The sequence below is a fragment of the Schistocerca gregaria genome, chromosome 2 (assembly GCF_023897955.1).
Source record: "Schistocerca gregaria isolate iqSchGreg1 chromosome 2, iqSchGreg1.2, whole genome shotgun sequence".
Classification (NCBI taxonomy): Eukaryota; Metazoa; Arthropoda; class Insecta; order Orthoptera; family Acrididae; genus Schistocerca; species Schistocerca gregaria.
The window spans coordinates 963,321,097-963,347,228 of record NC_064921.1 but is presented as its reverse complement, the minus strand read 5'-3'; the positions used below and the strand labels follow the sequence as shown (position 1 = coordinate 963,347,228).

At 39.6% G+C, this 26,132-nt stretch overlaps 1 long non-coding RNA gene across 1 annotated transcript; it reads left to right on the top strand.

Moving 5' to 3' along the window:
* The first annotated feature begins 247 nt into the window (after positions 1 to 247).
* Positions 248 to 23,026, top strand: LOC126335450 (uncharacterized). The gene is made up of 4 exons (XR_007564873.1): positions 248 to 371; positions 14,021 to 14,126; positions 14,258 to 14,429; positions 21,902 to 23,026. It is a non-coding gene; the product is annotated as an uncharacterized LOC126335450 (long non-coding RNA).
* The last annotated feature ends 3,106 nt before the right edge of the window (positions 23,027 to 26,132 follow it).

Genomic DNA, 26,132 nt, shown 5'->3' with positions numbered 1-26,132 from the left:
AAACTGAGTTACCTCCACTAATCAGTAACATCGACAGCCAACTAGCAGCACAAAAAGTAGAAACTCAAAGTCCAGTCAAATCAGTAGTTAGTAATGTACATGATAAAATTGTTGATTGTCTCTCACGAGGTCGGTAGTTCCCCACTTTCCCCAACTAGCATCACAAAGAGTAGAAAATGAAGGCCTAGGCTTATCAGTTCTTAGCGGTGTACGTGATAAGATTGCTGAATGTCTCTCACGAGGTCGGTAGTTTCCCCACTTCCACGCTGTGACACAGAACGGGCTATATAAGACCAGAGAAAGACGCAAAGGCCCCTTTCCTGCCGAGAATGAAGGCGCTCCCCGCGTAAAGGGCAGGAAGCCGCATCAAAGTAAGTAAAATAGTGTGTGCCTAGTCTGCTATTTGTTTTCTCATTTTAATGTTACAGTATCATTACTATTCTGTCCTGTTACTGTACACTAAGAAATAATCCTCAGATTGAGTAACGGCTTGGTTTGATTTCATTGTTTGTGTGGCTAGACGATGGGAATTTATCATGACTTGCTATGGTAAAACATAATAACAACTTTACAAGGAGCCATAAACCGCAAAGGAATTAAATTTATTTTTATGGCAGTTCTTTGCCCATTAATGTCCTACGAAGGCAGACAAAGATTTTGTGTTGCTGTTTGAAGCTCTTTCATTCTATTAGATTAAATACTATTACTTTTAGTTGGCTATCAATGAGGCAAATTGGCTAGTGTGTCAAAGGGAGCACACCCTTGCCCCCCACAAACACCACCCCACCAAAAAAAGAAAAAAATGAATTGGCTTTGGTGTGATACTGAGTTGCACAGTGGTAGCCTGTGCTCTAGATTAGTCAGGAAGATCATAGTTTAGTTGTGAGTTGGCAGTGCCAACATATTTTTAATTTAGGTGATTCGTATTTAGACTATTTTGATGCAACCCGCCATGAAGTCCTTCCCTCTACCAGCCTCTTCATCTCAGGGTAACATGTACACCGAATGTCCTCATCTGTTGATTGTATTCCAATTTCTGTCTTTCCCGACGGTATTTATCCTCCACAATTCTCTCGGGTATCACTGAATTATTATGTGTTAACACTTATCCTATCATCATTCACCCTTACAGACAATATTTTTCTTCTCCTCACCAAGTCTATGGCAAACCTCCTCATTTCTTATCTTATCAGTCCACCTAATCTTCAATAGTCTTCAACAGCACCACAACTCTTCTTCTCCAGATTTCCCTCATTCCATGATTCCTGTCTATACAATACTGTGCAACAGACGTACATTTTAAGAAGTTTCTTCTTCCATGTGAACTCCATGTTTGATTTTGGTGGACTTGGTTTGCCCAAAAATGCACTCTTTGCCTGCGCTAGTCCGAATTTTATGTCCCCCTTGCTTAGTCCAGTATGTGTTATTTTGTTTCCAATGTAGCAGAATTTCTTTATTTCGTCTGCGCCGTGGTCACCAATGTCCATGTTAGGTTTATCGTGTATTTCATTTCTGAGTTTTCTCAGTGCGTTCGATTTCTTTGGATAACTCTCAATCAGTAATGGGTTCTCATTAGTATGTTCATTCCTTTCCATCGATCTGGCAATTCTTCCTCACTTTCACTGAGGATAGCAATGTCATTAGCGAATGTTTTTATCGATATCCTTTCATCCTGAATTTTAATTGAACTTCTAATACTTTCTGTTATTTCGGTCACTGCTTCTTTGATTTATAGATTGAGCAGTAGACTACATACTTGTCTTAAACTCTTTCAAATCAGTCACAACTTCAGGACTGTCTTTCTGCTGCATTTACTTTTCTTAAAACCGAACTGTTTATTTATTATTTTACAGATCACCAACTTTCTATTCAGTTCTTCTGCATATTATTCTTGTCAATAATTTAACAATAGAATTCTTCTTGCATTCTTAAAGTTGATGCCTTTGCTTTTAACTTCACCGAATATTGTTTGGACTGTTCATTCTGAATCAGTCCTTTAACGAATATATCTCTTTCGATTAGTTTATATTTTTCCTGAAGCCATTTCACCTTGATTTCCCAAAACGTCATGTTTGTTCCATTCCTAAGTGTACAACTTCAGTGATTGCCCTTTTTTGGGATATCCACTCCTCCTCACAGGAACTATCTATTTTGATATTCAAAATCGCAGTACCTACGCCTTAGAGAACTTCAAATACACCTAGTCATTCTTTACTACTTCAGAGTCCCACTTCTTTGCTTACTGATTCTTCCGGATGATTCTCTTAAATTACAGCCTACTCCTCACCATAAGTAAATTGTAAACTGAGTCTATATCATCCTCTGGGTATATCTTACAATTAAATCACTGTGTGACCGCAATGTAATCCAGCTAGTATCTTCCCATGTCTCCAGACTTTTTCCAAGTACATTTCCCCTTCTTTTGAATTCCGAACTGTCTATCCGCTGGCTGAAATTTTTATTGCAAAATGCAATTAGACTTTCTCTTTTCTCATTGCAACTACCAAGCTTATATTCTCACACTACGCTCTCTCCTATTCATATCTCTAGTAGAGCATTTCAGTCACCTGTGATTATTAGATTTTCATCTCTCTTCACATACTGAATTACACATTCAAATTTCTCATAGAGTTTCTCTATCTCTTCATTTTCTATTTGTGATGTCAGCATTTATACCTGAGCTGTTGTTGCTGATGCTGGTTTACAGTCAATTTTTTCCAATAGTTAAAAGTGCAAATTGCACATTCCACTTACTTTATACGAGAAATTTCTTAATTTGTGAATGCATAAATATGCCCTTAATGCAAATACAGTTCACAGTTTGTAGTAATTAAGGAAAGGATTCACAAAAATTATTTTTGCACTGTATTCAGTATTTTTATGTTCAAGCTGTGGTACAAGTAAAGAATTCCTTGTAGTAAGCTGTTCCCTTTCTATTATCGAACCACAAGGTAACTTAATTGCTTGCATACAGATAGCAACAAATGGATCTTATCAATTAGTCTTTTAGAATCTTAAATATTGCTCACATCAATGCACTAATCCACAAAGGGCCAGTTAGTTTTTTAAATCTTGAAAATACTCTTGTTGAAAGTTATTTTAGTCTTGAGTATAATTATAGGATGTTGATGTATGTACCAAACAATAATGTGCTACTGTTAACAAAATAGCCTTCTTCTGCATACCTGTGAAACAGAAATTTTATTTTCTGTCTTCTTGTATTGTTCTGAACATTTTCTGTAGCTAACACAACAGTGCTACGTTAGTATGGCAAGTGTTATCTGTCTTCAGGTAGATGAAAGTAATCTTATGATGATTTAAAATGTCTTCTTATAGAAACTAAAATTGGCTCCTTGCCACATAAATGAAAAAATAAGATTAGATTATATTAGTACTTTTTCCATAGATCATGAATACGACACTTTGTAAGTATGTCGTACATGTCAGGTTAATAAAAGGGGTCTACACAAGATATTACATTACACAAAATATTACATGACACTTAATATTTATAATTTTTGTGGGGGTTGCGGTAATTATCCACTTACTATATCCAAAATTTCATCTAATGAGTAGAAGGAGTTGCCATTAAGAGATTCTCTTAATTTCCTTTTAAATTCTATATGGCTGTTTATCAGAATTTTGATGCTATTAGCTAAGTGACCAGAAACTTTTGTGGCAGCATAATTTACCCCCTTCTGATCCAAAGTTAGATTTAACCTTGAGTAGTGAAGATCAGCCTTTCTCCTAATGTTGTAGCCATGTACACTGCTATTACTTTTGAATTCGTTCAGATTGTTAATAACAAATTTCATAAGTGAATATACATATTGTGAGGCTACAGTGAAGATCTCTAGCTCTTTAAATAAATGTCTGCAGGATGTTCTTAGATGAGCTCCAGCAATTATTCTGATTACACGCTTTTGTGCAATGAACACTCTTTTACTCAATGATGAGTTACCCCAGAATATGATGCCATACAAAAGCAGAGAATGAAAATAGGTGTGGTAAGCTAATTTACTCAGATATATATCGCCAAAATTTGTAGTGACCCTAATATTCTCCCCCTAGCTACAAATTTATGATCAAGGTCTATATTTACTAATGGTGTCATTCCATTTATTGTGTGGAACTGTTTATACTGTGTTTTGTCAAAGATTAATGACAGCCCATTTGCAGAAAACCATTTAATGATTTTCTGAAAAACATCATTCACAATTTCACTAGTTAGTTCTTGTCTGTTGGGTGTGATAGCTATACTTGTATCATCAGCAGAAAGTACCAGCTTTGCATCTTCATGACTATAGAACCGCAAGTCATTAACATATATTAAGAACAGCAGAGGACCCAAGACTGAACCTTGCGGCACCCCATTCTTGATTGTTTCCCAGCAGTTTGAGAAATAACCACTTTTTTGCATATTATGTGAACTGCTTATTTCAACTTTCTGCACTCTTCCAGTTAGGTATGATTTAAACCATTTGAGCACTGTCCCATTCAACCACAGTACTTGAGCTTATCTAGAAGTATTCCATGATTTATACACTCAAAAGCCTTTGATAGATCACAAAAAATCCTAACAGGTGACTTCCGACTACTCAGAGCATTTACTATTTCATTAGTAAAAATATATATGACATCTACATCTACATCTACATCACTACTCCGCAATTCACATTTAAGTGCTTGGCAGAGGGTTCATAGAAACACAATCATACTATCTCTCTACCATTCCACTCCCTAACATCGCGCGGGAAAAACGAACACCTAAACCTTTCTGTTCGAGCTCTGATTTCTCTTATTTTATTTTGATGATCATTCCTACCTATGTAGGTAGAGCTCAACAAAATATTTTCGCATTTGGAAGAGAAAGTTGGTGACTGACATTTCGTAAAAAGATCTCGCCGCGACGAAAAGCGTCTTTGCTCTAATGACTTCTATCCCAATTCTCGTATCATATCTGTCACACTCTCTCCCCTATTAAGTGATAATACAAAACGAGCTGCCCTTTTTTGCACCCTTTTGATGTCCTCCATCAATCCCACCTGGTAAGGACCTCACACTGCGCAGCAATATTCTAACAGGGGCCGAACGAGTGTAGCGTAAGCTGTCTCTTTGGTGGACTTGTTGCATCTTCTAAGTGTCCTGCCAATGAAACGCAACCTTTGGCTCGCCTTCCCCACAATATTATCTAGGTGGTCTTTCCAACTGAAGTTGTTCGTAATTTTAACACCCAGGTACTTAGTTGAATCGACAGCCTTGAGAATTGTACTATTTATCGAGTAATCCAATTCCAACGGATTTCTTTTGGAACTCATGTGGGATCACCTCACACTTAACGTTATTTAGCGTCAACTGCCACCTGCCACACCATACAGCAACCTTTTCTAAATCGCTTTGCAACTGATACTGGTCTTTGGATGGCCTTACTAGACGGTAAATTACAGCATCATCTGCGAACAACCCAAGAGAACTGCTCAGATTATCACCCAGATCATTTATACAGATCAGGAACAGCAAAGGTCCCAAGACGCTTCCCTGGGGAACACCTGATATCACTTCAGTTTTACTCGATAATTTGCCGTCTATTACTACGAACTGCGACCTTTCCGACAGGAAATCACGAATCCAGTCGCACAACTGAGACGATTACCCATAGGCCAGAAGCTTGATTAGAAGTCGCTTGTGAGGAACGGTGTCAAAAGCTTTCCGGAAATCTAGAAATACGGAATCAACTTGAGATCCCTTGTCGATAACGGCCATTACTTCATGCGAAAAAAGAGCTAGCTGCGTTGCACAAGAACGATGTTTTCTGAAACCATGCTGATTACGTATCAATAGATCGTTTCCTTCGAGGTGATTCATAATGTTTGAATACAGTAATGCTCCAAAACCATACTGCAAACCGATGTCAGTGATATAGGTCTGTAGTAAGATGGATTACTCCTACTACACTTCTTAAACACTGGTGCGACCTGCGCAATTTTCCAATCTGTAGGTACAGATCTATCGGTGAGCGAGCGGTTGTATATGAGTGCTAAGTAGGGAGCTATTGTATCAGCGTAATCTGAAAGGAACCTAATCGTTATACAATCTGGACCTGAAGACTTGCCCGTATCAAGCGATTTGAGTTGCTTCGCAACCCTTAAGGTATCTACTTCTAAGAAACTCATGCTAGCAGCTGTTCGTGTTTCAAATTCTGGAATATTCAATTCGTCTTCCTTGGTGAAGGAATTTCGGAAAACTGCATTCAATAACTCCACTTTAGCGGCACAGTCGTCGGTAACAGTACCATCGGCACTGCGCAGCAAAGGTATTGACTGCGTCTTGCCGCTTGTGTACTTTACATACGACCAGAATTTCTTCGGATTTTCTACCAAATTTCGAGACAATGTTTCTTTGTGGAACCTATTAAAGGCATCTCGCATTGAAGTCCGAGCCAAATTTCGCGCGTCTGTAAATTTTAGCCAATCTTCGGGATTTCGCGTTCTTCTGAACTTCGCATGCTTTTTCCGTTGCCTCTGTATTTTGCGTTGAAAACCCCTTCTGGAAACCAAACTGACATTTTGTTAAATCTTTATTTTTACAAAAGTGTGAAGGTGCTCTACAATACATTACTTTTTCAAGGATTTTGGATAACGCAGTCAGAAGAGAGATTGGGTGGTAGTTGATGACATCAGACGTACCCCCTTTCTTATGCAGTGGTTTAACAATGGCATACATCAATCTATCTGAGAAAATACCCTGCTTCAGAGAGCTATTACATATGTGGCTAAGAATCCCACTTTTTCTTGGGAACAAGCTTTTATTATCCTGCTGGAAATGCCATCAATTCCATGTGAGCATTTATTCTTGAGAGAGTTTATTATCTTCCTAATGGATGGAATTTCAATTGTAACAAATGGTGTGGGTAAGGCCTCTTCCTTTAGCTGCCTTGCTTCTTCTAATGAACATTTAGATCTTATTTTCTCTACAACATTTAAAAAAATATTTATTCAAAATGTTTTCGATTCCAGTTTGTTGTTTATCAAGTTTCCATTTGCTTTGATGGTGATGCTGTCAACCTGTACTCCTGGTTGTCCTGTCTCCCTTGTAATAATATTCCAAACTGTTTTGATTTTCCTATCAGAGGTATTAATCTCAGACATGATGCACATGCTTTTGGACTTTTTAATAACCTTCCTTAATGTAGCACAGTAGTTTTTATAATATTTGGCTGATTCTGGGACATTACTCTTTCTCGTTGTTAGATACAGTTGTGGTTACAAGATATTTTTATTCCCTTAGTAAGCCAAGGTTTTCTGTGTGGTTTCTTATAATTAGATTTAACTACTTTCCAGGGGAATCAGTTTTCAAATTCTCTTACAAGTTTATCATGGAATAAGTTATATTTTAAATTAGCATTGGGTTCCTTGTACACCTCATCCCAGTCTAACTGCTGAAGATATTCTCTGAATTTTCTAATTGTTGAGTGATTAATTGAACGCAAAACTTTGGAGGGTAGTTTTGAATTACTGAACGGAGCTATGTCATATATTGTAACTAGCTGAGCATCATGATCAGAAAGACCATTCTCCACAGGACAAGAATTTGTGTTTTTAAACCTATCTTGGTCTATAAAAGTGTTATTTATCGATGTGCTGCTGTCCTTTACTACCCAAGTCTAAAAATTAATGACAGATGTCAATTGAAAGAATCAAGCAAGACTTCAAGGTCATTCTTCCTATTACACTCTTTCAGTGAATCAACATTGAAGTCCCCACAAATATTAATTTGCTTTCTCCTATCTGACAGCACAACAAGGCATCCAAGTTTTCCAGGAATAAATGAAAGTTTCCTAAAGGGGACCTATATACTGTTACAGTCATAAAAGAGCCCTCCTTCAGTTTAAGTTGACAGGCACATGCTTCTATATGTTTCTCTAGACAAAACTTTTTTGTATTTAAGTTTTCTACACAGTGATAACTTTTGACATATATGGCAACTCCTTCTCTCACCTTATTCTCTCTACTCATGTGGGCAGCTAGTTTATAACCACTGATATTTACCTTTTCCATATCAGACACAATGTGATGCTCAGACAGGCATAGTATATCTACTACATTATCAGATTCAATGTCACCTAAACAAACCAGGAACTCATCTACTTTATCCTTCAATCCCGGAATATTTTGGTGAAAAATGGTAACATCATTTTTCACTTTACTTTCGAGAGAATCTACTTTTTTCTTTAATCCACCAATATTCTGATTAAATATGGTAACATTATTATTTATTTTCCTGTTGTGAGAATTTTCTGAGTTTTGGACCTCTTTAGCACCTGCCTGCCTGAGCTTCTCATTGGACACTGATATTAGTCTAAAAAAGAGGTACATCCCTTAGTACTACTGTCCCGCCTTATGCATTTCGCTAACAACCCTGTCAATTTACTCTTCCCTTTCCTACTGAGAAATAATAATGATATTAACATAGGATAGTTCTGTAAGTTTTGCTGGTTTTTTCATGTTTTGTGATACGTAGTTTTGTATTAAGTAGTGACTTAAATAAATTGATTCATATCTGCACCATAATTTTCAACATGTTACGATATATGTCAACGCAGTCTCTTTGTTCTGTTACCTTTGCTTGTTTGTATTCCATATATGCTTAGTATTCTTCAACTGTTGTATGACAATAGTTGATAATGCAAGCAGCGGTGTAAAATAAAATAAAATGGCGGCATTTTGCTGTCTGCGGGGATATCGCGTTTTTTTCTGGTCTGGTTAATACCATGATGCCGATGTTGTGCGGAACCGTGCGGCCAGTTATCGAAAGTCTACTTCACATGTGTACCGTCTTTAGCCGAGCTGTGCCACAGGTGAACCTATGGATTAAGGTGTCCACATGACCGGATATCATACAGGCGGGTGTGGGGCTTCTCACTCGTTGATGATTAGGTACCATGAAGAGTGGATGCGTGATGGCAGTGCAGGGCTATGGATATTTCACGAGATGGTATTCCACTTAGCTTGTGGATATTTTTAAATGACCGTGTTCTCTACCATTTGTTGTGAGAAAACTATAGATTTTCGTGTTGTAATGAAGTGGATGGGTGTTGTCAGCTTGTAGTATGTAACTGAATTCGCAGTAGTAGAGCCTAATATGGCGGAAGGTTACTGGAATATAGCTTCATTAATTGGTAGAATTATACTGCATGGCTTGCAATTTAGCGTTAAGCTCTTAATTCAAATGGTTCAAATGGCTCTGAGCACTATGGGACTTAACGTCTGTGGTCATCAGTCCCCTAGAACTTAGAACTACTTAAACCTAACTAACCGAAGGATATCACACACATGCATGCCCGAGGCAGGATTCGAACCTGCGACCGTAGCAGTCACGCGGTTTCGGACTGCGCGCCTTTACCACGAGACCACCGCGGCCGGCAAGCTCTTAATTAAACTCGGTGTGCCATTAGTGATAGTTCTAGGCATATGGTTGATTGGTAAGGTCCGACACTTATGTTGGCTCTGATGAGACCAATCTCTCCTAATGAGGTTGGTAAGGTTAACGTTTCAAAGCTTACTTTGAAAATGTGGCCTCTGAGGAGATGCCAACTAGCTCTGTAGATGACGAAGAAATTGAAGAAATGTATGATGAAATTTAAAAAATTATTCAGATAGTGAAGGGAGACGAAAATTTAATAGTCATAGGTGACTGGAATTCGGTGGTTGGAAAAGGAAGAGAAGGAAACGTAGTCGGTGAATATGGATTGGGGGTAAGAAATGAAAGAGGAAGCCACCTGGTAGAATTTTGTGCAGAGCATAACTTAATCATAGCTAACACTTGGTTCAAGAATCATGAAAGAAGGTTCTATACATGGAAGAACTCTGGAGATACTAAAAGGTATCGGATACATTATATAATGGTAAGGCAGAGATTTAGGAACCAGATTTTAAATTGTAAGACATTTCCAGGGGCAGATGTGGACTCTGACCACAATCTATTGGTTATGACCTGTAGACTAAAACTGAAGAAACTGCAAAAAGGTGGGAATTTAAGGAGATGGGACCTGGATAAACTGAATAAACCAGAGGTTGTACAGAGTTTCAGGGAGATCGTAAGGGAACAAATGGCAGGAATGGGGGAAAGAAATACAGGAGAAGAAGAATGGGTAGCTTTGAGGGATGAAGTAGTGAAGGCATCAGAGGATCAAGTAGGTAAACAGACGAGGGCTAGTAGAAATCCTTGGGTAACAGAAGAAATATTGAATTTAATTGATGAAAGGAGAATATATAAAAATGCAGTAAATGAAACAGGCAAAAAGAAATATAAAAGTCTCAAAAATGAGATCGACAGGAAGTGCAAAATGGCTAAACAGGGATGGCTAGAGGATAAATGTAAGGATGTAGAGGCTTATCTCAGTAGGGGTAAGATAGGATACTGCCTACAGGAAAATTAAAGATACTTTTGGAGAAAAGAGAGCCACTTGTATGAATATCAAGAGCTCAGATGGAAACCCAGTTCTAAGCAAAGAAGGGAAAGCAGAAAGGTGTAAGGAGTATATAGAGAGTCTATACAAGGGCGATGTACTTGAGGACAATATTATGGAAATGGAAGAGGATGTAGATAAAAATGAAATGGGAGGTATGATACTGCGTGAAGAGTTCAACAGAGCACAGGAAGACCTGTGTCGAAACAAGGCCCCGGGAGTAGACAACATTCCATTAGAACTACTGACGGCCTTGGGAGAGCCAGTCCTGACAAAACTCTACCATCTGGTGAGCAAGATGTATGAGACAGGTGAAGTGCCCTCAGACTTCAAAAAGAATATGATAATCCCAATCCCAAAGAAAGCAGGTGTTGACAGATGTGAAAATTACCGTACTATCAGTTTAATAACTCATGGCTGCAAAATACTTAACGCGAATTCTTTACAGACCAATGGAAAAACTGGTAGAAGCCGACCTCGGGGAAGATCAGTTTGTATTCCGTAGAAATGTTGCAACACGTGCGGAAATACTGACCCTACAACTTATCTTAGAAGCTAGATTGAGGAAAGGCAAATCTACGTTTCTAGCATTTGTAGACTTAGAGAAAGCTTTTGAAAACAGCAACAACGAGGAGATACCAACAGAACGCCTTCTGTATGCTATCTGCTAGGTGATTTGAAACTGGTATGTTATGTCCCAGGTAGTGCATTCTGGTCGCTATAGATATTCCTACTGTGTGCACTCTTTGCTGGAGATCTAATTCCCTGTCACAATAATTGCATGCGGTGGCTCTGATCTCGTGCAGCATGACTGTCCAGTTTTTTTGGTCACCATCACGTCTGGCACTGCACCCCAGTAGACCCAGAGAGCTTTGTGTTTAGCCCTCGTTACGTACCAATGAGATGGGTAGCATTACCAATGCCTCCTCCTACATGGAGCAACGTAGCCTTCTCTTGTTTAGTTTCGCACCTGAGACTGTGTTGAAGTCGTTGACGAGGTTTTTCACCTCCGTCAGATTGGCGGCAACCTTTCCTGATAGATCTCCTAGTTACAGTTTTGTCGGGCTACTAAAGATCTTCGTCAGAACCTTAATCACATATTCATGGTTTATGCTGTCATACGCTTTTTAAAAGTCTAAAAATAGTAGCACGCTGGGGTCTTTATTGTCCGCCAGAGTACAAATGACATCCCATAGATTGCAGGCAGCTAATATTACACTGCATCCTGGTACCGCACCATATTGGTGTTTTCCTAGTATTTTATGTGAGTTATAACAGACAATATCGATTATTCCCTCTGCTTAAAACATTGTTGATAACGTAAAATTGTGAGAAAGTCCGTGTCTTTTGTACAAGTGGCGTTACCCTTTAGTTCAGGCGAGACAATGGCTGCGTAATAACACGGAAAATGCCACAATATATGGGATTTCTCTATATCGAGATCGGCCTATATGTTTAAAATACAAATTCGGGGGTAATTCAACTTTGTCGAAAAATTTGACGTGTGGGGTTTCTCAATATTCCCATTCATTTGTTGTCGAATACACTGCGCTCTCATAAAAAATACACTCCTGGAAATGGAAAAAAGAACACATTGACACCGGTGTGTCAGACGCACCACACTTGCTCCGGACACTGCGAGAGGGCTGTACAAGCAATGATCACACGCACGGCACAGCGGACACACCAGGAACCGCGGTGTTGGCCGTCGAATGGCGCTAGCTGCGCAGCATTTGTGCACCGCCGCCGTCAGTGTCAGCCAGTTTGCCGTGGCATACGGAGCTCCATCGCAGTCTTTAACACTGGTAGCATGCCGCGACAGCGTGGACGTGAACCGTATGTGCAGTTGACGGACTTTGAGCGAGGGCGTATAGTGGGCATGAGGGAGGCCGGGTGGACGTACCGCCGAATTGCTCAACACGTGGGGCGTGAGGTCTCCACAGTACATCGATGTTGTCGCCAGTGGTCGGCGGAAGGTGCACGTGCCCGTCGACCTGGGACCGGACCGCAGCGACGCACGGATGCACGCCAAGACCGTAGGATCCTACGCAGTGCCGTAGGGGACCGCACCGCCACTTCCCAGCAAATTAGGGACACTGTTGCTCCTGGGGTATCGGCGAGGACCATTCGCAACCGTCTCCATGAAGCTGGGCTACGGTCCCGCACACCGTTAGCCCGTCTTCCGCTCACGCCCCAACATCGTGCAGCCCGCCTCCAGTGGTGTCGCGACAGGCGTGAATGGAGGGACGAATGGAGACGTGTCGTCTTCAGCGATGAGAGTCTCTTCTGCCTTGGTGCCAATGATGGTCGTATGCGTGTTTGGCGCCGTGCAGGTGAGCGCCACAATCAGTACTGCATACGACCGAGGCACACAGGGCCAACACCCGGCATCATGGTGTGGGGAGCGATCTCCTACACTGGCCGTACACCTCTGGTGATCGTCGAGGGGACACTGAATAGTGCACGGTACATCCAAACCGTCATCGAACCCATCGTTCTACCATTCCTAGACCGGCAAGGGAACTTGCTGTTCCAACAGGACAATGCACGTCCGCATGTATCCCGTGCCACCCAACGTGCTCTAGAAGGTGTAAGTCAACTACCCTGGCCAGCAAGATCTCCGGATCTGTCCCCCATTGAGCATGTTTGGGACTGGATGAAGGGTCGTCTCACGCGGTCTGCACGTCCAGCACGAACGCTGGTCCAACTGAAGCGCCAGGTGGAAATGGCATGGCAAGCCGTTCCACAGGACTACATCCAGCATCTCTACGATCGTCTCCATGGGAGAATAGCAGCCTGTATTGCTGCGAAAGGTGGATATACACTGTACTAGTGCCGACATTGTGCATGGTCTGTTGCCTGTGTCTATGTGCCTGTGGTTCTGTCAGTGTGATTATGTGGTGTATCTGACCCCAGGAATGTGTCAATAAAGTTTCTCCTTCCTGGGACAATGAATTCACGGTGTTCTTATTTCAATTTCCAGGAGTGTACTTCCGTCTGACTCTTCATAGTATTCAAACCACATTGCAGCAAAGCATTAGTAGAAACATTACCATTTTCCATATAACGCGATGTATATGCCGACACGCCACTGTCCAGCTCACTCATGTCGTGACACAAGCTGACTGCCTCGAGCGCCAACTGGCGCCAGTGATCAGCTGTGGCGACCGTGGTTCGCACCAAATTACAAGCGCTGGCGTGGCTACCTTAATTTTCAGCTATTGCATAAAGTGAAATTACGGTACGCTCACAACGTGTGTGATAAACTGCACTACAGTTGTAATACAAATTTAATATTTAATTCTGTATTACCTGTTCACTTGTTCTAGATCTGTAACATGTCATAATACTGAAATAGATAAATGAAATAGCATGAGTCCTCCGCGTTTCTTTTAGCCAGTTATGTGTGATAATGAAATTTATCTGTCAAGATGAAATGGCACGTACTACAATGCAACTGATAATTTTACTCTGTAAATATCCATTTCGTTTGTTTTTGAAATAATCATACCATGACCACTTCAAGTAATATATAATTATTTCTTATTCCAGCATTACATAAAGTGAGATGACATGACATCATTACATCATCGGCTGCACACCCTTATCAGCCCCAGGGTGTATTACAGTAATATTTATTACCATCATCAGACGTCAGGTGGGTTCATTTAACACACAAAATTCTGTAACTTTTCTTTACTCTAAAGATTTTTCCACTAGTATTGTCAGAGTATTTCATGTGACTTTCTCGTACCCTTCATCTTTATGACAAGATACTTGGGTTTACAGAAAATAAGCCCAACTATCATTTCATCGCAACATAAAATGATGAGTCTTTTATTGAGTCTGCAAGGAAAAAGTAGTCTGAAAATGAAATGTGCCACACTTACTTGTGCTGATGGAAATCTCAGCTCTGCAGATCATCTTCGTGAAATAAAAATGAGTCAACTGTTTTCTCTTGGTAAGTAAAGTAATACTTTACGTCCGACATTAGCCTCAGATTATTAGTTTCCTAATTTTATGGTGTTCTACTCGCTATAAACCCGTGGCACAAATTCTGAAATGTGTTACTTTAAACATGCTTGGCAGACACAGATTGCATGCCATAATTGCAAACTACACAACAAAGAATAAGGTTTGGAGGAAGACAAGAAAGCACTCATAAACTGTTCAAAGAATAAAGACAAAAGTGCGGTAGCTGTATAACTGCCGATATTCATCAGGGGTAACACAGTAATGAAACAACAGGGGAAGAATAGTGGCTAGGTATTCTAGAGATTTGGGTGATGGATTCTTTTTGTAGATTCCAGCATAGTACTCTAATTCATAATAAAACTTCCCAAAATTTTGTCAGTTGGAAGGTATGCAGCTGACATTTGTTACATTTTATTTTGTTTGTGACTACATTTTCTGCGGTTTTGTAAGAAGCTTTCCCTTCACATTTTGATTTAAATCTATGAATTGTTTGCTTTTAACATTGCGCAAGTTGAAATTACTGTTATCTTTATGGACATTGCAGTTCTTTCTTATAAACATTCAGTGCCCAGTGGCGCAACCAAATTTTCATAGCTTCTCATTAAATGTTAATGAAATACACATGTGTCTGCAGTAACTTTACATGGTAAATTGCAGCTGCGCTTTTTCATTTGACAGCGGTTGGTGACACCTGCTGTTAAGAAGCGTTCCGTATTAATTACCTATTTTTCATTTTAAGTGTTTTTAATAGAATATCCCCTCCAGGGGAATAATTGCTTTGTCACACACCCAACCACCCACCGAGCAATTAGTTTATTTGTGTGATCACACAGGTTAAAGGTGTACAAAGATTTACTCTAGTGAGAGTGTGTAGAAGTTAACAAAATACTGTATATCACATTGGTTCGTAGTGCAGTAATAGGCGTATAATGGTTTATAAATACTGAAGTAAAAAGTAAAATAGTTGGACAAAGTAAGAACATTCGTCTAACGTGATTCAGGACCACCTTTGGCCTCCAAATCTTGAGTTGTAGACAACGACATTTTATAACGTCGTCTACAAAGAATTATATTATTTTATTCTCATGAAAAATTCTGTGAAGGAGGAAGTAATAACAGGCCCTGAGCTATTTATTCCATACAACAGCTAGATTCTATTCAATTCTTGCATTTGTAGAGGCTAACGGAGACATGTTGTTTCAGCCTCATTCTCATGAGATTTATCTCGGTATATTTATGGCAGTTTGCGTGGTGGGATTTTATCGAATGAAAGATTCAGTCCTTTGCAGTGCATATTGCGTATGTTGAAGAATTTAATCACAAAAACTTGTTTCATAGACTGCACAGAGGTACCTTTCCTCTGCGTGACCAATAGAACCGTTATACACATAGAAAAATTACAAGATTTCTCACATGCTTCATTCAAAAAAAAGGTGGCCTGGATTGTACTCGTTCTCTAGTATTCAGTGTTTTGGACAGTGCAGAAGTAGAACTGTCAATCTCCTACATGTTTCTGTTGATTTATAGAGCTAACTATTTGCTTATTGCACACAAGATCAGCCAAATAAATTACATGTCTAAGTCGTACTATTATTGGATTGAAATACGCTGGTCAATTACCATAAAATTTCAGACTTTAAACCTGTGAAGTGTCAGCAAATGTTAATTGCAGCTAGATACTAGCAGAACACACTGGAAAGCTGTACTAGAAAAAAGAGCAGTAACCTAAACGACTGTTGCATTTGGCTTCAGAATGACTGCGTACATGTCGCAGTGCGGTCTGTAATCAGTTTAATCTCGCCTATAGGTTCTGCACAGGCGCGAGTTATGGGGGCTTGTATATTTGTAGACTCCTCCCTTACAGTGCTGTCTTTGTAACTTGGTAAGCGGAATTTCGTAGGGTAGTTGGGATCTGTCTTCAAGAACCTGGCACATCGCCACGCGGACAAATTAGTTTAAACTAGATTAAGTAGTGTGTAAGCTTAGGGACTGGTGACCTAAGCATTTTACAATTTTTTTCTGCCAGATAAAGTTTTCAGCGTCTCCATGTTCCCTCCAATGATTCAAGCAAACCTGTGGCCACCTGTACTGCCTTCCTTTGTATGCATTCCACATCACCTCACAGGCTTATTTGGTATTGGTCACACACCTGTTCTCAGTCCTTAACGACCACGTTTCACTGAAAGTCAAATTTAATATACTAATTTTTTATGCTTTCTTTTATCTGCTTTTAACTCCTACCTTACGAGAATCATGTCGCGTCTATTAACTTCTGTGACCTTGCTAGGAACTTCAACTGCTACAGATGCGTTAACTGTGCATACGAACAGTCTAGCAAAGTTATGCTTCCAGATGCTACTGATAAATTAGTTTTAATGAAACGATAACTGAATTAAAAGTTATTTTAAATATAATAATTTAGAAGAAATCTAACCATGTTCAAAACCTGTTCAAACTATTGCAAAGGATATCATGATTTTCCAAAGAGTCTAGAGGATGTTATTGAGATAGTTGTAAAAAACACATTTCACTAACGCTTCACCCTTTACCTGATTTAGCTTTTAGATACATTTGTATTATGCGCTAACCATCAGTGCCAGTATTCACAACTGGGACATGAACCAATACAGTCTTAAGCTGTGCCTTTCAATCTGAAAAAAAAACACGACTGCCTAAAGAAATCCGTCGCCTTTGCTGAAGGGACAAAAACTGAAAACGTTTTTCTATGTGCACTGAAAATTATTAACACAACTTTTGTTGAACTTTTACAATTCAGATGTAGTGAAAAATGAAGCAAGCAAGCATAATTTTGTTTACCCTACTTTCCCACTAACATTGCCGAACTTATTCAAAGAAAAATATAGTGTTTTTTTATAAAATTAGTGAGATATTTACCAGGAATTTTGTCAAAGCGACCATTGCAATAACTGAAGAACATTTTTGTTCAAAAAATTATATATCCGCTTTTCCTTAAACTGCTGGCATCACGTTAGTATAACTACACAAAAACTGCTTGTAGATAGATTTTTCTTAAAAACGTGTCTTTGTAAAATAACGTGGAAGGAAATGAGATGCTTTCATGTGAGATTATCACACGTTATGACAAATAATATCACGCTCCTCAAAAATAAATAACAAAACGTAACAGTCTCTCTTCCTACAATTCTAAAGATAAAAGAAATTTAAAAAGTTCTTTCGTTTCAAGAAAAGTGTAGTGATGTGAACTGTTAGTAGTTAATATTTTATAGTATCTTCGTGTCTCCAATTAAACATGTAGATTCTACTCGCCATATTGCATTTCTTGGCTACATTGCTTGCTGGATTTGTGGTGAGAGCAATTACAACATCGATTTAGCCTCAAAAAACTTATATCGAAGGCAGTTACTCAATAGAAGCAATATGATCCTGTAATTGCACCAAACTGACGCTTCCATTCCACGTTATGCAACATTATGTATAGCAAAATTAATTTCTTATTGTGCCCTTTTGCCGTCGGCTGCCCTGACAAGTAATGCATTCACTGCTAGTCTATGCGCCAAGCAGGAATAAAGCTGTCAAACAAAAAGACGTAGTACATCCCCTACTTTCGTTGTTGAAAACCACACTCAAAAAGTTGTGAGGAAGTCATTCCTCCCAGGAAGAGATCAGTTATTTACAAATATTAATAATGAATAAAAAATAGGAGTGCGGATAACCTACTACGAACAGCATAATGAACACGTTATTACAGCCAAGATTGACACGAAGCCCACACCTACCACAGTAGTACAAGTTTATATGCCACCTAGCTCCGCAGATGATGAAGAGATTGAAGAAATTATTCAGATAGGTAAGGGAGACGAAAATGCGGACTGGAATTCGATAGCGGGGAAGGAAGAGAAGGAAAAGTAGTAGGTGAATATGAACTGAGAACAAGGAATCAAAGCGGAAGCCGCCTGGTAGAATTTTGCTTAGAGCAGGCTTAATCATAGCTAAGGTTTGGTTTAAGAATCATGAAAGAAGGCTGTATTCGTGGAAGAGGCCTGGAGACACTGGAAGATTTCAGATAAACTATATAATGGTAGGACAGAGATTTAGAAACCAAGTTTTAAATTGTAAGATATTTTCAGAGCAGATGAGAACTCTGACCATAATTTATTGGTTATGAACTATAGATTAAAACTGAAGAAACTGCAAAAAGGTGGAAATTTAAGGAAATGGGGCCTGGATAAACCGCGAGAACCAGAGGTTGTATAGAATTTCAGAAAGAGTATTATGGAAAGGTTGACAAACACAAGTGAAAGAAAGACAGTAGAAGAAGAATGGGTAGCTTTGACAGATGAAATAGTGAAGGCAGCAGAGGACCAAGTAGGTAAAACGACGAGAGCTAATAGATAGCATTGGGTAACCGAAGAGATATTGAATTCAACTGATGAAAGGAGAAAATATACAAGTAAACGAAGCAGGCGAAAAGAAATACAAACGTCTCATAAAAGAGATCGACAGGAAGTGAAAAATGGCTAAGCAAGGACGGCTAGAGGACAAATGTGAAGATGTAGAGGCATACATCACTAGGGGTAAGATAGTTCCAGCCTAGAGGAAAATTTAAGAGACCTTTGCAGAAAAGAGAACCACCTGTATGAATATCAAAAGTTCATATGAAAAATCAGTCCTAAGCAGAGAAGAGAAAGCAGAAAGGTGGAAGGAGTATATAGAGGATCTATACAAGGGCAGTGCACATGAGGGCAATATTATGGAGATGGAAGAGGACGTAGATGGAGATGAAGTGGGAGATATGATACTGTTCGAGGAGTTTGACAGGTCACTGAAAGACCTGATTCGAAACAAGGCCCTGGAAGCAGACAACATTTCGTTTGATCTACTGACAGCACTGGGAGAGCTAGCGATGATAAAACTCTACCATCTGGTGAGCAAGATGTATGAGACAGGCGAAATATCACCTGACTTCAAGAAGAATATAATAATTCTAATCCCAAAGAAGGCAGGTGCTAACAGGTGTGAAAATTACCGAAATATCAATTTAATGAGTCACAGCTGAAAAATACTAACAAGAATCCTTTACAGACGAATGGAAAAACTGGTAGAAGCTGATCCTGGGGAAGATCATTTTGAAATCCGCAGAAATGTGGGAACACGAGAGGCAATACTGACCCTACGATTTATCTTAAAAGATAGATTAAAGAAAGGCAAACCTACGTTTCTAGCATTTGTAGACTTAGAGAAATCTTTTGACTATGTTGACTGGAATACTCTCTTTCAAATTCCGAAAATGACAGTGGTCAAATACGGGGAAGGAAAGGCCATTTACAATTTGTACAGAAACTAGATGGCAGTTATAAGAGTCGAGGGGCATGAAAGGGAAGCAGTGGTTGGGAAGGGAGTGAGACAGGGTTGTAGCCTCTCCCCGATGTTATCCAATCCGTATATTGAGCAAGCAGTAAAGGAAACAAAAGAAAAATGTGGAGTAGGTATTAAAATCCATGGAGAAGAAATAAGAAAGTTTGAGGTTCGCCGATGACATTGTAATTCTGTCAGAGACTGCAAAGGACCTGGAAGAGCAGTTGAACGGAACGGACAATATCTTGATTGGAGGTTATAAGATGAACATCAACAAAAGCAAAACGAGAATAACGGAAACTAGTCGAATTAAATCAGGCGATGCTGAGAAAATTAGATTTGGAAACAAGACACTTAAAGCAGTAGATGAGGTTTACTATTAGGAGAGAAAAATAGCTGTAGATGGCCATAGTTGAGAGGACATACAATGTAGGCTTGCAATGGCAAGGAAAGTCTCGTTGTGATGAGCTGAGGTGTTTCCATTTCTATGAACAAAGTGAGTGACTCTTACAAAACACTTCCATGCAAATATCAGTCCAACTTACAAAGTGACATCGCCTCTTACTAGGTTTTCTCTTTTTCCACAGGATAACCACTGCATTTATGAAAAGACTGTTTAACATCTGTATGATCTTATTGTAAAAGTGTTTTTGTAATGCCATATAGCCTGATGATGAGGTATTCCCTCGAAACATATCGCACAATAGATAAATAACACATTAGTTAACAAATTTTGTAACTGGTAGCTGTAATAAAAACCTTTACATATTTCTTAAGACCTGCAGCATTTATTCTCCAATTTACAATCGGTGGTATTAGCAGGAACTGGAACTAGTATTTTTTTCGCCACACTCCACGAGTGCACTGATCAGTGAACCTACGATGTTTCAGCGTTTAATGATTTATACATCCCGCACTGCAGCACTCGGAACACCATCAGTTTAATTATAACAACCCGGCATTACTCAGACAAAAAAATATGGTGTGCGAAATCCAAGGATTTTTTGCTTAACTGGTTCTGTAACGCCTTCTAATTTAATGTGCGAAAGATAAACACTCAAGCACCAGCAATTTTTGGGAACATATCTCTTTGGAGTAAAATGGCTTATTTATTATTTATAACTGCATATAAACAGTCACATCGCAAAAAACTTTTTTTTAATATTTGTATGTAAGGTTACCAGTTTCGGTCTGTTTTAGAGCATCTTCAGACCCACATCATGATGTAGATGGTGGCTATGAATTGAGCATCTACATAGTGATGTGGGTCTGAAGATTGTCCAGATTAGACCAAAACTGGTAACCTTACATATAAAAAGAAAAAAAAGTTTATTGCGGTTGTGATGGCTTATATTTAATTTTACTCAGGCACCAGTTTAACACACTAAAATCGAGTCCTCTCCCGGAGGCAGCTAATGATGCGATGTGACCTGTGCAAGATTGCAAATGTAAAAGATAGTTTACAAATTCTATCGCTTGAAGACCTGTATGGATCAATTGTGCACATAAAAATAAAACAAACTGCATTACAAAAAATGGTTCAAATAGCTCTGAGCACTATGGGACTTAACATATGGGGTCATCATTCACCTAGAACTTAGAACTACTTAAACATAACTAACCTAAGGACAACACACACATCCATGCCCGAGGCAGGATTCGAACCTGCGACTGTAGCGGTGGCGCGGTTCCAGACTGTAGCGCCTAGAACCGCTCGGCCACCGTGGCCAGCAAACTGCTTCACATATTAGCTTTCAAAAAATATAACTTCTCTTGCAGTTCACAGTAGATCGTGGCATGTACAGGCACTAAAATACTAATTTACTACCAAGATCAACTTCAGATGTGCTATTTAGTGAGAGAGCAACTCCAGTAAACGATGTTTGCAGAACAGTTTATATTTAAAAGGGTTGAAGGTTGAACATGTTCAGTAAACTGTAATTTCTTATTTGATATGTTTTTATAATTATTTCAATGTGTACACTACTGCCACATGTAAATTCTGCACAGTTCAATTTTTGTAACAAATCTGCATAGCTTTAACGTATTAAAAGCGCTTTAACATATTACAAGTATTTTCTTGACTGTATATAATAAATCTGCTCTATTTTCTTTTTGCAGGTGCACTGGTTTGAGACCGTGAGCTTCTACAAAAAAATACAAAATTGTCTGATCTTTGTGAGATGAACATGTGTAATCATGTTGTGTGTGTGTGTGTGTGTGTGTGTGTGTGTGTGCTCAGGGAGAGCTCTTGTGCTCTTGGCTCTCTTAGGTAGCACCCCAATCCTATGACAGAAAAATATAAGCCCTATGTATACATATATAACATGAAAACTATGCAATAAAAGAACTGTGCCTCTAAAGAAAACATGAGAACTGTATGCAAAGGAAGAACTGTACCACAAAAGAAAACATGATAACTGTATGTGAAGAAAGAACTGTGACTCAAAAGAAATATGGAAACTGTATGTGAAGAAGAAACTATGCCTCGAAAAGAGGCTCAAAAACTTTATGCAAAGAACGAAATGTGCCTCAAAAGAAAGCATGAAAATTGTAAGCGAAGAAAGAACTGTGCCTCACTGAAAAACTCAACAAATCTACTAAAGCTGAATATGGGAAACTAATGATGCTCGCAAATTACTTATTTATATGCCTTTCTTCTTAGTTGTTAGTGAACATTTTTCACTTTGGATGTGATTGTTGAAGGGGCCAGTCAGATGAGTTCACACACTGGAGATCTTGGTGTGAACCATCTGCACCTGTTTTGAGGCGGGGACAATAGTGTCCCAACTTCCTGCAGTACAGTTCTTCACTGTTACCAACCTAATTACAGTATCACAGGCCATTCACAGTTCTCACCTGGGTGAGGGTTTTTTATGCCCTCCCCTTTCCCCCTCTTCCACAAATTAACTGGGCTGCAGTGGGTGAGGATGCTATCCTAAGTAGACCTTACTCTGCACATGTAGCACTCCTCATGCTGGGGGACAAGTTACTGAAAATAATCCCCCTTATATCTTCATTTCGTCACACATTATAATGATACGGTGTGCCTGGAAAACAACCATGCATATTTCCACGATTCAAAATTGTGTGTATAAATCGAGAACCTTAAAAAAAATTTGTGTGAAAACGTTGGTGATCAAGAATGTAACGTTTAAAGTAGTCATTAACTTGTAACTAAACAGCATCTCCAGCTCTTTTTGTGTAATGTTTGTTAATAATAAAATAAATGGGGCTCAAATAGGATGCTTTTTTATTTAATTATTTAAATGCTTTTTAAATTTCAGAACAAAAATGTGATGAAAAAGTTAATGGACACCTGTTGGTGCTTGATAGAACAGTTTCATATTCATAAATGGAAACAGCATCTTTTTGAACATCATATTTGTTCCTGTTATCCTGCTTCTGGCGTCCTATGGTGTCACAGATATGAAAACAAGAACAGAAAATGAAGGTGTTTATTACATGAGTAGCTACCCCAAGACCTGGAAAGAAACAAACCACACTTAGAGGATGTGGTACTGGCTGGCTGAGCACTTAACAGGCCATGTGAAATTAGAGATTGTTGCTATGGTAACGCCAGCCCAAGACCAACTTTTGAGAATAATTTATCTTTATTTTCTGGCATTTTATCTTTAATTGTAAACTTTGTATTTATGGCATTTATTTCTCTAGACTTGCTCAGAGTTAAATAGGTTAAATTAAAATACAATTTTACCTTTTGAGTGTAGAGTCTTGACTGTAGGAGCAAGGGATAGGATGTTATTTTGGGTGGCCAGTGTCCTCTTCCTGCGACACAAATGCACAGGTTGATTAACATGGTTCTTTATTTACTGTAAGACGTCGTGGTCTCCTGACTTTCATTGCTTACATATTGCGCCCTCACAGTCATATTCCGCACATCAACACGCTTCATTCGAACCCAAACTCGATAAGATAAAGTCAATGTTGTATGAATTCATGTAAACGATATGCTAATACCAAGTAAATCACAAGTGCACACCGAGATTGAAATAGTCGAGGCTGGCGCACACACACACATTCAAGACACGACGGTCACAAAAGCTTTTAGTTCAGAAGAGGTAAACCGCATGCCAGGAGGCTGGTCCCTTCAGAGGATGAGTCAACCTATCTACGTCAGCCGGCGACAGCCTGTAGAGCAGACAGCGTTTGCCTGAGTGAAAGGGAGAACGACCCCATGTTCGGCTTAAAAGCAAATTCCGCTACATTATGTGGGAGCGCACAGCCTACGCATTCTTTACAAACATAGCATGAAGTTTCAGAGGTTTTCACAGGGAGACAGCAAACGCCAAATGCCAATGCTACAGATTTCCGCATTGGTCACCTTAAACGAAACGTCATTCTCCCATTTTAGAGGAGCAATGCTGATTGGCAGACGATATTCCTGACGCCTCGAGCTGGAGGAGAAATGGAAGAGACCGAAAGATATAACCTTCCACGTCTGGTGTGGAGAGGGGCCGTTCCATTGTCGCTCTTGCAGCGAGAACACATAACGAGAGCATGTGCACTCGTACATGTACTCAAAGAGCATGGAACAAGTCCCTCCTCAGTACTTCACTGAGAGAGCACCTCTGTAGAGAGCGAATCGGAGTGCGACTCTATATTGAGTCTTTGCGATTAAGCATTGTTCACAGTGTTGGCCGCCACACTTATTGTGTGGTGTTAACGGACAGAGTTATAGTTAAACGCCTGTGAGCGAATTTTTGAGCGGCATCGCAGTGGACTGGTTATATGACCGATGTACCACGCCAATAGACTAGGAGCGAATAGGAGTCCTTGACTTCATCAAGGAGTAGGGAGAGTTTGATTGGCGAAGGTCAATCCAAGTAGAACGAGAGTTATCTTTTTTGTCAGCAGCGAGCGGCGCAGCAGTGATTGCAGCTTACGGCATTGTGCGCTACAGCTCTTGCGAGCCCCATATTTCCTCCACAACAGTATACTTCGCTGCATTTCACACACGACTGCCTCAACCGTACCTAAGAACATGCTAAAAGTTACTTATTCAAGTTGAGTAGGCGCGGCTCTCAGCCATTCTACCAAGTCAATAACAATCTTAAGCTTTGTATAGAAACTTCATTAGTGAATCATGTCCTTAAGAGGTAACTTCACATTCCGAAAAGAACCCGGAAATGATTTGTTCAGTTCATAACTACAAGTGCCATTGTGATTTCTCAGAAGTTTTGCAAAAAAATTATAATTTTCGTTAGTTTCATGTTTTTCTTACACTAACTAGCACCACTTCAGTACCCAAGTATCCCACTAGTTCCGTAAGAAATTTTGTGAATTTTTGTGTCATTTCCTTACAGTGGACGACTCCAGAAGATATTTATTGCTGAAAGTTTTCCGGGCATTTCTCTTTAGAACGTTAGGAGCGTCTGTCTGACTTCTGTAGTAGTGTGGGGAGGGAAATTGCGTCTTGCAGGTGCCACAGAGTAAAGGGTACATCTCAGATTAATCTGTTGTGCAGAATGACAGAATAGCACCCACACGTTCACCACAGATTACTTGTACGGGATACTTAACAGGAATAAAGTCTGTGTGTTGTGGTACAAGCTCATCAGTAGTAGTCCTCTTGCAGACAATATCAGTAATCTTGCTATCAAAAACTTAAGTCACACTGCCGCTCTGCAATTGAACTGACAGATGCCTAACTGGAGTGTGAGTTAATCAGTCAATGCGGCCCTCCGGTCAGCAACAGCGGCCTAAATACTTGCTGTCGAGAGGGCATTGGTAGCATGTTGCTTGGCTGTGTGTCTCTGGCCCCTCTCATGACAGGCACACTTGATCCAGCGCTCTACTGTCGATCTTTACCGGCCGGTGTGCTGGCAACAGCTTACACCAGAACACTGAGTACGAGGCTAGCAGAGTGTTACCCTACCTACATTGTAAAAACTCGGACTGCTGATTTTTAATCGCATTTGTCTGACACAGGAGAAAATTGCTACAGTTTATCGATACGTGGGCAAATCATAAATTCACAATTTAAGAGCGGTTTTAGATAGGAGAATATCATGAACTAATTGTAATATGGCTCTCACTAATAGATAAACTGTTTCACGGGGAAATTTTGCTTATGTAATTTATGAAATGGGAGACATGATACTGCGTGAAGAGTTTGACAGAACACTGAAAGACCTGAGCCGAAACAAGGCCCCAGGAGTAGACAACATTCGATTAGAACTACTGACAGCCTTGGGACAGCCAGTCCTGACAAAACTCTGGTGATCAAGATGTGTGAGACAGGAGAAATACCCTCAGACTTCAGGAAGAATATAATAATTCCCATCGCAAAGAAACCAAGTGTTGACAGATGTGAAAATTACCGAACTAT